The 10653-nt window shown below is 40.7% G+C and overlaps 1 non-coding gene across 1 annotated transcript; it reads left to right on the top strand.

The window, feature by feature from the left end:
- The first annotated feature begins 7148 nt into the window (after positions 1–7148).
- On the top strand, positions 7149–7256 carry LOC136540993 (small nucleolar RNA R71). Its single transcript, XR_010780109.1, has one exon. It is a non-coding gene; the product is annotated as a small nucleolar RNA R71 (small nucleolar RNA).
- The last annotated feature ends 3397 nt before the right edge of the window (positions 7257–10653 follow it).

The raw sequence follows: 10653 nt of genomic DNA, 5'->3' as shown, positions 1-10653 counted from the left end.
CACGGTCGCTTCTATCGCTACGATAGTGAAAGTGGCGATAGTGGTATCTTAATCTGTAGTAGTGCCAGCTAGGATCCGTTATCGTAATAGATCTCTAGTTCTAGTAAGTTTATACTTAAGTTGTCCACTGGTTCATAGCTCCCTATGAAAGGATCTAGATGGCTAGAGGGGGTGAATAATCTATAAAAAATTCCTACGAACTTCACAAACACTAACACAAAGGTGATTAGTAAAATAACAAGCCCAACAAGCCTATACTTTGCACTAGCTCTATTTTCACCAAAAGCAATCCCCTACATAATTCTAGTAGCTTTTGATCTCTACTATAGAGCACAACACCACACAAAGAGCTACTAAGAACACTAGCTACACCAGAGAGCTACTAAAAAGAGCAACTAACAACTAATTACTAATACAACTAAACCACACTACTCTAGTAGCTACACAAGCAACACTACTAGAAATATTCACTTCTATGATGAAAATCTTAATGATAAATCTAAAACCGTCATAGAAGAGCGCTTTTTATGATGAATAATTTTGTTTCGTCATAAATCGGTGGTTACGATCCTGTAACCCTCCCTTTCTGTGATGAAATTAGGCATCATCACAAAAAACATCATAGAAGAGCGTAGTGTTTCATCATAGATCACTCGCGCATCTCATCGTGATGATCTCCTTTAAGACTGTGACGAACAGGGCTTCGTCATTGAACTAATTACACATCTATGATAAACAATATTCGATCTATAATGAACGGCTTCATCATAGATCTCCACACGATACTTTATCCATCTGACGTGTACCTATGGGACCTACAGTTACTCATCCGTGACGCTTGCAATTCATCATAAAAGTCTCTGCTCGGTCCTTTCTCCATCTGACGTGTACCTATGGGATAGCCCTATTACTCTTCCATGACCCTTGAAATTCATCATAAAAGCCTCTGCTTGGTCCTTTCTCTATCCGATGTGTACCTATAGGACCCTTCTGCATCCGACCTGTGGGACCAGATGTCCGATGTGTACCTATGGGACCTGTAGTTACTCATCCATGACGCTTGCAATTTGTCATAAAAGTCTTCGCTCAGTCCTTTATCCGTTCGAAGTGTACATGCGGGACCCTTTTGCATTTGACCTGTTAGACCCTACGGGACCCTTTTGCATCCGACCTATGGGACCCGACCCTATGGGAACCTTCTGCATCCGACCTGTGGGACCCTATGGCTTTATGTGTCTAGTCTACCTGTGGGACCATTCTCCATCTCTATCCGACCTGTGGGACCTGACGGCTTGTGTACCGCTAGTGTTTAATAAAATCTAATTCAAAAAACACTAGGACCTAGGAGTCAAACCCATGACCTAGAGCAAGGAATGGACTATCTTCACCATTACGCTAGATGCCTGGTTGTGTTGACATGTCTTTGGAGTCCTTATAGTAGTATATTCTCTACGTGGATGCCCTACAGGTTGACCTATATATTGGATATCCACTACAAGTGGAAACAAATCTATGCCTATTGGACTTGTGGCAGCGGTGGCGGTGAGGATCCCTGGTGTATTGTGATGGCTTAGGCGTCCTTTTGGAGGCAAGGAGGCGAGGCTTCCTAGTGGTGCGTGGCTACATTGGCGTCCGTGCCCATTGTGTGCCACGGTAGAGGCGATAGATCCAATCCATAGGTCCCCTTTCTCACCTTTCCTATTCGCTTCACTATTTTGGTCCTTGCTTGAACATGAGCTATACAACAAACATTCTAGCGTTTGAGATCTGGTTAGGCCAATGACGATGAAAATAATTAGGAGGTGACACCGGTTGGTTTTCTACATATGTTCAGTGTTCTTACTATAAATGCCTGTGTGCAACTAAGCCTATTAATTGTCAAGTGCTTGCTTGATTATACCTATCTATCTAGGTAAACAAGTAGGCCCATTGCTTCTGCCTTTAAAACTATTGTAATTGTCGTCCTCTTAATCTTTGTCTATCTCCTATGGAAAAGAAGCTCTGAGGTTGTGTACTGATTGTAAGTGTGATGGTTAGACTTGATTTAGCTGGAATTCTAATGGTTATAGCTCCATTAACTGGTACTCTAGTACCATGAAAATTGTTAATGGTTGTTAAAGTTACACTTTGGTATGAGTTGAGGACTTCGATCATTGATGGATCTTTGTTGGATTATTTTCCTCTAAAGTGATCTCATTGCTAAGCAAGCTCTCAATAGATGAAATGGAGGAGACCCCCAACAAGAGAAATGCACTGGCCAACCTCACAAATGATGTCGTTGTTGAGATCCTCCACTGCCTCCCCGCCCGCTCCTTGTTCTACTGCAAATGTGTCTATTGCTCCTAGAACTGCCTCATCTCGGACTACAACAACCATAAGGTGCTGCCCCAAACTCTGGCCGACTTCTTCTATGACACCCACCAAGGCCATCGACACTACACCAGCATCACCGGTGAACACCCCTACTTGTCCTTCTTGCCCTTCACCTTGGTTAATGTAGCTGTCTCAGATATCTACAATGGCCTCATCCTATGCTGGTGCCAAGGGGCTGATGGTTTATACCGCTATATCGTCTATAATCCAGTAACCAAGAAGTTCAAGGAAATGCCGCCTAGTATCCATTATGTTGGTGAGGCTCGATTGGGGTTCGATCCGATAGCCTCCTCAAACTTCCATGTGATTGAATATATAGAAGAGGAGCAGGGTGATGAGTGCATGGGTCTGGACATCTACTCATCTAAAACTACAGCATGGATCTATAAGGAATCTAAATGGGAACCAAATACTTGTGTGATATTTGAGAGATCAGAAACTATGTATCTTAATGGTTGTCTAAACATTATGGACTACTCGAAGTGTTACATACTTGTTGTGGATATGGAGGGAGAGATATGGAGAAAAATTCCTAGGCCACATGGTTCTTTATCCTCCATCCATGTTGCTATTTCTTAGCGCAATCACTAGGATTGGTGTTTCCTAGCAATGGCACTAGAAACGCTATGATGATATTTCTAAACACATGTAGAAATATTCCGCAAGCGCATGGATATATCGTTGTAGTATTTCACCTAGAAGTATTCAGGTATCATTTATTTATATTTTCCCAAAGGAAGGCATGGTGTAAAAGTCTCTAATAAGGATATGGACAAGACAACATGACTGCATAGTAGACCAAAGTCCATAACAGGGGTAATCCAAGATAGATATTGGATAGTGTGGCACACACACTCAAGCCAATCTCAAGGATAAAGATAAAAGAAAGAATAAAGAATAAAAGAATAAACCTATACTAGAGCAGGCTTATCTTGTATAGCTATGCTAAGATGAGCAGATGATCATACAAATACATAAATATCTAAGGGTAGCGATCCTAAGTTAAGATAGCTTTGGTCACTATAAACTTACTTTGGGCACCAGAGCGCACTTGATCTGTCAGGCGATACCGGCATACGTCTCTATGTCATATCTGAACATGGGGGATTACGAAGGATAGACAGGGCTATCACCACCTGTCGCCTACCCCTCAACCGTGGGTATGAGGCAAACAAAGGTAACATGTAGCTTAGACACCACGTCTACGCTAACCGTTGCTACTCTAGCATTGGCTAGGAACATCTGTCTTTATTAGGAGTCCTCTACTAGAGCATCGGCCATGGGGACGAACAACGAACCCACAAGAATCTAATGACCAAAACTAATCTTATAATAGAACTCACTTCCTCAATCTAGGTCTTGGTCTAAACATGTATGTTGTATCAAAGGTTAAGTATAAAGTTCTATATGCTAAGCTAATAACATAAGAACTTAGCTCTATTTCAATAGCATACCTATGTTGATAATATAAGAACAAGAACATAAGGGAACTCTCCATATTATTCATACCAAGATTGCCCCTAGAGGTTCAAGCTCTCCAATGAAGCTTGCCTTGCTCCAACAAAACTAACAAGATAAAAGATACAAGTGTGGAGGGAGAGAGGCTCTTAAGTTGTGGTGTATGTTGTGAATGGAGCTCTCCCCTTCTGATATACTACTTCTATGGTCGGTTTGCAGATAAATTAGGAAACCTCCCAAACCGACCTCCTAGCGCATTGATGATACCGCTAGAGGAAGCTAGGCCCGGTTGGTAGAGGTAGGCACCCAGGTGGAGCCGCCTCGCCCCCGCCTTCCTCTAGTCGGTTTCTAAGTGGGCCTAGGCTACCTCCTCGCCGGTGGTTGGCCCAGATTTGATGTTTGGATGGGCCTTCTTCTCATTTCTTTGCTTTGTGCTTTGTTTGATGGCATATTTGACTATAATTCCCTAGTATTCAAGTATGTGTCCTATAAAACATTGATTCTCCAATACAAGTGGAAATATGTCAATATGAATAACATATGTGTGTAAGTTATGCTAGTTCTCCTCTTTTTGTATCTTATATGGCGGTCAAATTTGGTCGATAAGGACCGCCAACAAGATCCCCCAAGCTTACCCCTTGCTCGTCCCGAGCAAGAGTTAAGACATTGGTTGTTGATTAGGAGTTGCTACAATGCTAATTACAATTCACAAGTACCATTTTTATAACAAAGTATTCTTCCTTGATTCAAATAAGTCGGCATTTTATCCACCCTTTCACCTTGATCCTTGTGGGGTTTGTTGCTTTTCCATGTCTTGGGTGGTTGCAAGATAGAATGGTCTCACAGAACCGCTAGTCATTCATTCCTTGATCGACTTTCTTTCTAGAGGTTTTAAGAGTTTTGCAAATAAAAAGTAAGTTCCTCAAATCACTCGGTCGCTTAGAAGTGTATGATCCTCACCTAAGGCTTTTTGATATTGTCTTCTTTTCATCCTACATTCTAAAGGCTCTTTGGTGAAGTTTTAGGTAGGGATGACAGAGAGGCATACTTGCATCACATAATATTGCTAAGTCAAAAACAGACCTCAAGGAGATGCAAGTCATACACTTTGATCAAGAAGTGCAAGTGTGTGGAATTTTGAAATCTTCCTAATTCTAAATATTTTGTACTCCTTTGAACATGACTCTCTCTTTTTGATGGTTGCCTTTGAAAGTATGGGCTATCTTTCTCTTTTCTTCTTTCTTTTTTTCATCATGCTTTTTAGCATGGGATTATTACTTTCTTCTTCGTTTTTTCTCATGCTCTTTGGCATGTATTATTATTATTTTCTCATGCCCTTTGGCATGGATTTATTTTATTTCTTTTTTTAGCATAGCCCATACTCCCTTTTTGCATATGAAAACTTCAGAGAGAGAGACTCATGTAAAATGAACGGAGTATTTATTTTTGTGGACAAAAAAGCGTGTTTTTGCGTAACTCTCAGTGTAAGAGTTAGCATTTTTTGTGGGTGTACGTGAATCTTGATCATGGGTGTATGACGAGAATCTCAACAAGGGTCACAATAATTTGACAAAGCTCAATGTGAAAACAAGCAGCATATGACTAAGGTTTTGTATTTTGTATAGTGTCATATGGCCTTGGTATAAAATGCTATCATTGAGGAACTTTTCATTTTAGTATTTTTTTTAAAATAAAACTCCGGGTGTCAAGTTTCTCTTAGAACAAAGTCATAGCAAATTCTATTTGTACCTTATCATAACTTGCAACAACTTAGAAAAGGATCATGCGTTTGCAACCCACAAGTTTCAAGTTTTAGGATGAGATATTTTTAACCAACAAACTTAAATCTTGGGGAATACTAAGTTATAAACTAGGCACAAATGAATTATAAAATGGAGCAACTATTCATCATTTCAACAAGGAGAAACTAAAACATTCTTACTACACTTATGTGGAGTGGAATAAAAAATTATTATTGTTTTTATTGTTACTATTATTATTATTATTATTATTATTTTTATTTTTATCAAGGTTCACCAAATGAGTTTTCATCTCTGTTGTCATCTCAAAGACTTACCCTCATAAAGTTAATAAATTCCTGCAAGGGTTAGTCCATACGATCAACCAAAATCTATACTAACAGTTTTGATTCAATGATCAAACTAGACACCATGTCTCATTTGATCAAGGTAGGCTAATGAATCTAAGCACCATGCTTAAATTAAAAACCTATAGAAGTATGATTATTGCATCCAAACTTCAAACTAAGCACCATGCTTAATTTAAAAGATGTATAACCAACACTCCTAAACCAAAACTTGCCGGCATAGAGAGAGTAAGCATGAAAAGATAAACGAGATTCATCCAACGAAGGCGAACCTTAAGTTTTTATTTATTTATTTTTTATGCAAGGAAACGGAGAGTGGTGAGAGTGCAAGATACATGTTACCTTGTGGGAGTCCTTCCCCAAGCTAGCTCAAAGGCAAAGGTTTGGGGTTGTACCCCCGTGCTTTTTTAGCTTTTCTTGCATGGTTAGGATATGATAGATCACGAGTGGACTTACCATCCCTCGTGATTACCACATTGATATTTTCAAATGAAATCTTAGGGTGCCCCAGGATCTTTCCAAAATCATATGCAGAAATTGTAGCAGCAATTTGAGCTAGTTGGGTTTCAAACATTTTATTAAGGCTTAATTGATTTGTGAAAGAAGAGTTTAAGCCTTCTAAATTTGAATTAATGTTTTCTAAAATTTTATTGTTAGAGGCAAGATTTTTAATTAGGTTTTCATTTATTTGAGCTTGCCTTAACAGAAGATCTATTAGGGAGAGTTGATTTGCAAAATTTGAATTGTACACAAAGTTACCTTCCTGATATTGTGGGTGCGACTGATTCCACCCTAGACCTCCTTGTGAACAGAACCCGTTGTTGTGGTTCAGTGCATCTTCACGAGTTTTGGGGCAGTCGTTCCTTGAGTGTCCACTTTCACCACAAACCTTGCATGTCATATTCAAGTCTATGGCCTTGATGGTGCTGTACATTGCCTCCTTCCAATGGGCATGCTCGTCAAGCCTTTTCATCAGAAGGTCTATTTTTGCGGCAAGCATACCCGTCTTCTTCATGGTATGCATGCCTTTTTGTTGTTCATCTTGGAGCCTCTCATCACCCCACCATTGGTTGGACACCATTTTCTCAATAAGAGCCATAGCTTCATTGATGGTGAGCAAGAGGAAGGCTCCTCCAGCAGCAGCATCAATGTGTCATCTTGACATGGGGGTTAACCCATTGTAGAAGTTTGGAGGACTAGCCAATTTTTCATCCTGTGGTGCGGGCAAGCAAGGATGTTTTCTTGTAGCCTCTCCCACACCTCAGGGATGGGTTCCATAGTATTTTGCTAGACACTTGAAATTCTCTTTTGCATGGCATTGGTTTTGCCCACGGGGAAGAATTTTGTGAGGAACGTTGTGGAACACTTGTTCCATGTGCTGATAGCTTCCTTATCCTTGTAGAACCACTGTTTCACCTTCCCCATGAGGGACAAAGGAAATAGATGGAGCCTAATGATGTCTGATGCAACATCCTTGATGACAATGGTGTTGCACAACTCAAGGAAGTGTTGAAGGTGGGCATTTGTGTCCTCGCTAGGCAAACCATAGAAAGGGTTTTCCTGCACCATCAAGATCTGCCCGGGCCTGAGTTCAAAGTTTTCATTGCCCATGTTGACAGCAGGCCCAATGGGCACGTTGGCAACAATGGGGACGGAGTACTCATGGAGTGACTTTTGGGCCATATCAGTAGTAGCAGATGGTGCGGGGGTGACTGGTTCGTTTGTCGGTGGAGTGGTAGAGGAGGAAATGGCACGATACCGATTCTTCCTTAGGAGTGCCTTCGGATTTTCGATGTAGTCTTCCGGCAAGGTGAAACCTGTTGTACACTATCATATTTTCATCCGCAATAGGAGAAAACAAGCAAAGTGATCCTGTTATGAGTAATGGCTACTACACATGCATATTATCATGGACATGTCTTAATAGATTCTTTTAATCAGTGCCTTCCTTGGCAATGGCGCCAGAAATGCTTGTTAGCATTTCTTAGCGCAATCACTAGGATTGGTGTTTCTTAGCAATGGCACTAGAAACCCCATGACGATGTTTCTGAACACATGCAGAAATATTCTGCAAGCGCACGGATATATCATTGTAGCATTTCACCTGAAAGTATTTGGGTATCGTTCATTTATATTTTCCCAAAGGAAGGCATGGTGTAAAAGTCTCTAATAAGGATATGGACAAGATAACATGAGTGCATAGTAGACCAAAGTCCATAACATGGGTAATCCAAGATAGATATTGGATAGTGTAACACACACACTCAAGCCAATCCAAAGGATAAAGATAAAAAAGAATAAAGAATAAAAGAATAAACCAATACTGGAGCAGGCTTATCTTGTATAGCTATGCTAAAATGAGCAGATGATCATACAAATACATGAATATCTAAGGGTAGCGATCCTAAGTTATGATAGCTTTGGTCACTATAAACTTACTTCGAGCACCGGAGTGCACCTGATCTGTCAGGCGATACCAGCATACGACTCTACGTCGTATCCGAATGTGGGTGATTATGAAGGACAGACAGGGCTATCACAACCTGCCGCCTACCCCTCAACCATGGGATATGAGGCAAATGAAGGTAACATGTAGCTTCGACACCACATCTATGCTAACCATTGCCACTCTAGCATTGGCCAGGAACATCTGTCTTTATCAGGAGTCCTCTACTAGAGCATCCACCATGGGGATGAATGACGAACCCGCAAGAATATAATGACCAAAACTAAGCTTAAAGTAGAAATCACTACCTCAATCTAGGTCTTGGTCTAAACATGTATGTTGTATGAAAGGTTAAGTATAAAGTTCTATATGCTAAGCTAATAATATAAGAACTTAGCTCTATTTCAATAGCATAGCTCTATTGATAATATAAGAACAAGACCATAAGGGAACTCTCCATATTATTCATACCAAGATTGTCCCTAGGGGTTCAAGCTCTCCAATGAAGCTTGCCTTGCTCCATAAAAACTTACAAGATAAAAGATACAAGTGTGGAGGGAGAGAGGCTCTTGAGTTGTGGTGTGTTGTGAATGGAGCTCCCCCCCTTCTTATATACTACTTCTATGGTTGGTTCGGAGATAAATTAGGAAACCTCCCAAACCGACCTCCTAGCGCATTGATGATACCACCAAAGGAAGATGGGCCTGGTTGGCAGAGGCAGGGTTGTGGGCACACCCTGGGTGCGGCCACACCTAGGTGGAGCTACCTTGCCACCGCCTTCCTCTGGTCAATTTTTGAGTGGGCCTAGGCTGCCTCCTCACCGTTGGTTGGCCCAGATTTGATGTTTGGATGGGCCTTCTTCTCATTTCTTTGCTTTGCGCTTTGTTTGATGGCGTATTCAACTATAATTCCCTTGTATTCATGTATGTGTCCTGTAAAACATTGTTTCTCCAATACAAGTGGAAATATACCAATATGAATAACATATGTGTATAAGTTAGGCTAGTTTTCCTCTTTTTGTATCTTATTTGGTGGTTGAATTTGGTCGATAAGGACCGCCAATAGTCCATCAAGCTCAGTGGCACTTGTGTGTATGTACTCTTCATGGTCGCAATATGTCCAATCTTAAAATCTAGATCCTTGAAGACTATGGTACTAATAAATGGACATTGAAGCATACTATCAGCACTCTATAGGTGTTTGCGAAGACTAACATTGAATTTGGTTACTTGGATGTTGTTGAGTACTACTCAACGGTTCACCCAGAATGGAATTTGCTTCTGTTTGTTGGGGTTGGGGAGGAAAATGACATCGTCGCATATAACATGGACAACAGAAAAGTTCATGTCATCACTACATGTTACAGTGCATTTTTGAAACATGGCGTCCTGCCACAAATCAACTACAGACCTTACTATCTTCCCTATGTTCCATTGTTCTCGGAGTTGGAGTCATTAACTAAGGAGTAAATAAAGTTCCATGATGTATCTCTCTGTCATGACATGTTTAAATGGACCAATGTTGTTTGATTGTCTATGCATATGTTCAGTGTTGTTATTGTAAATTCCTGTGTGCAACTAGGCCTATTAATTGCCAAGTGCTTGCTTGCTTATACCTATCTGTCTAGACAAACAAACAGGGCCATTGCTTCTGCCTTCAAAACAATTGTAAATGTCATCCTCTTAATCTTTGTCTGTCTCCTATGGAAGAAGCTCTGAGCTCATATACTGATTGTAAGTGTGATGGATAAACTTCATTTAGCTAGAATTGTAATGGTTACAGCTCCATTAATTGATACTCTAGTTTGAGTTATATATCTATGTGGTGCTACTCTAAATTTGTTTGAGGTTGTACCATGAAAATTGTTAATGGTTGTTAAAGTTACACTTTAGGTACGAGTTGTGGACTTCACTGTTGGATATTTGTTGGATTATTTGTCCTCTTTAGTGATCCCATTACTAACAAAATGGAGGAGGCCCCCAATAAGAGGAATGCATTGGCCAGCCTCATGGATGATGCCGTTGTTGAGGTCCTCCACTGCCTCCCCGCCTACTCCTTATTCTGCTAAAAATGTATCTATCACTCCTGGAACCACCTCATCAAGGACTACAACAACCACAAAGTGTTGCCCAAGAATGTGGCAGGCTTCTTCTATGACACCGACCAAGGCTATCGATGCTACACCAGAGTCATTGGTGAACACCCCACCTTGTCCTTCTTGTCGTAGAACCGACCAATTTATAAGAGTACAAGTACAATGGCGGCCCGC

The sequence above is a fragment of the Miscanthus floridulus genome, chromosome 2 (assembly GCF_019320115.1).
Source record: "Miscanthus floridulus cultivar M001 chromosome 2, ASM1932011v1, whole genome shotgun sequence".
Classification (NCBI taxonomy): Eukaryota; Viridiplantae; Streptophyta; class Magnoliopsida; order Poales; family Poaceae; genus Miscanthus; species Miscanthus floridulus.
The sequence above is the reverse complement of the archived record's forward strand: the minus strand, read 5'-3'. Positions and strand labels throughout refer to the sequence as shown.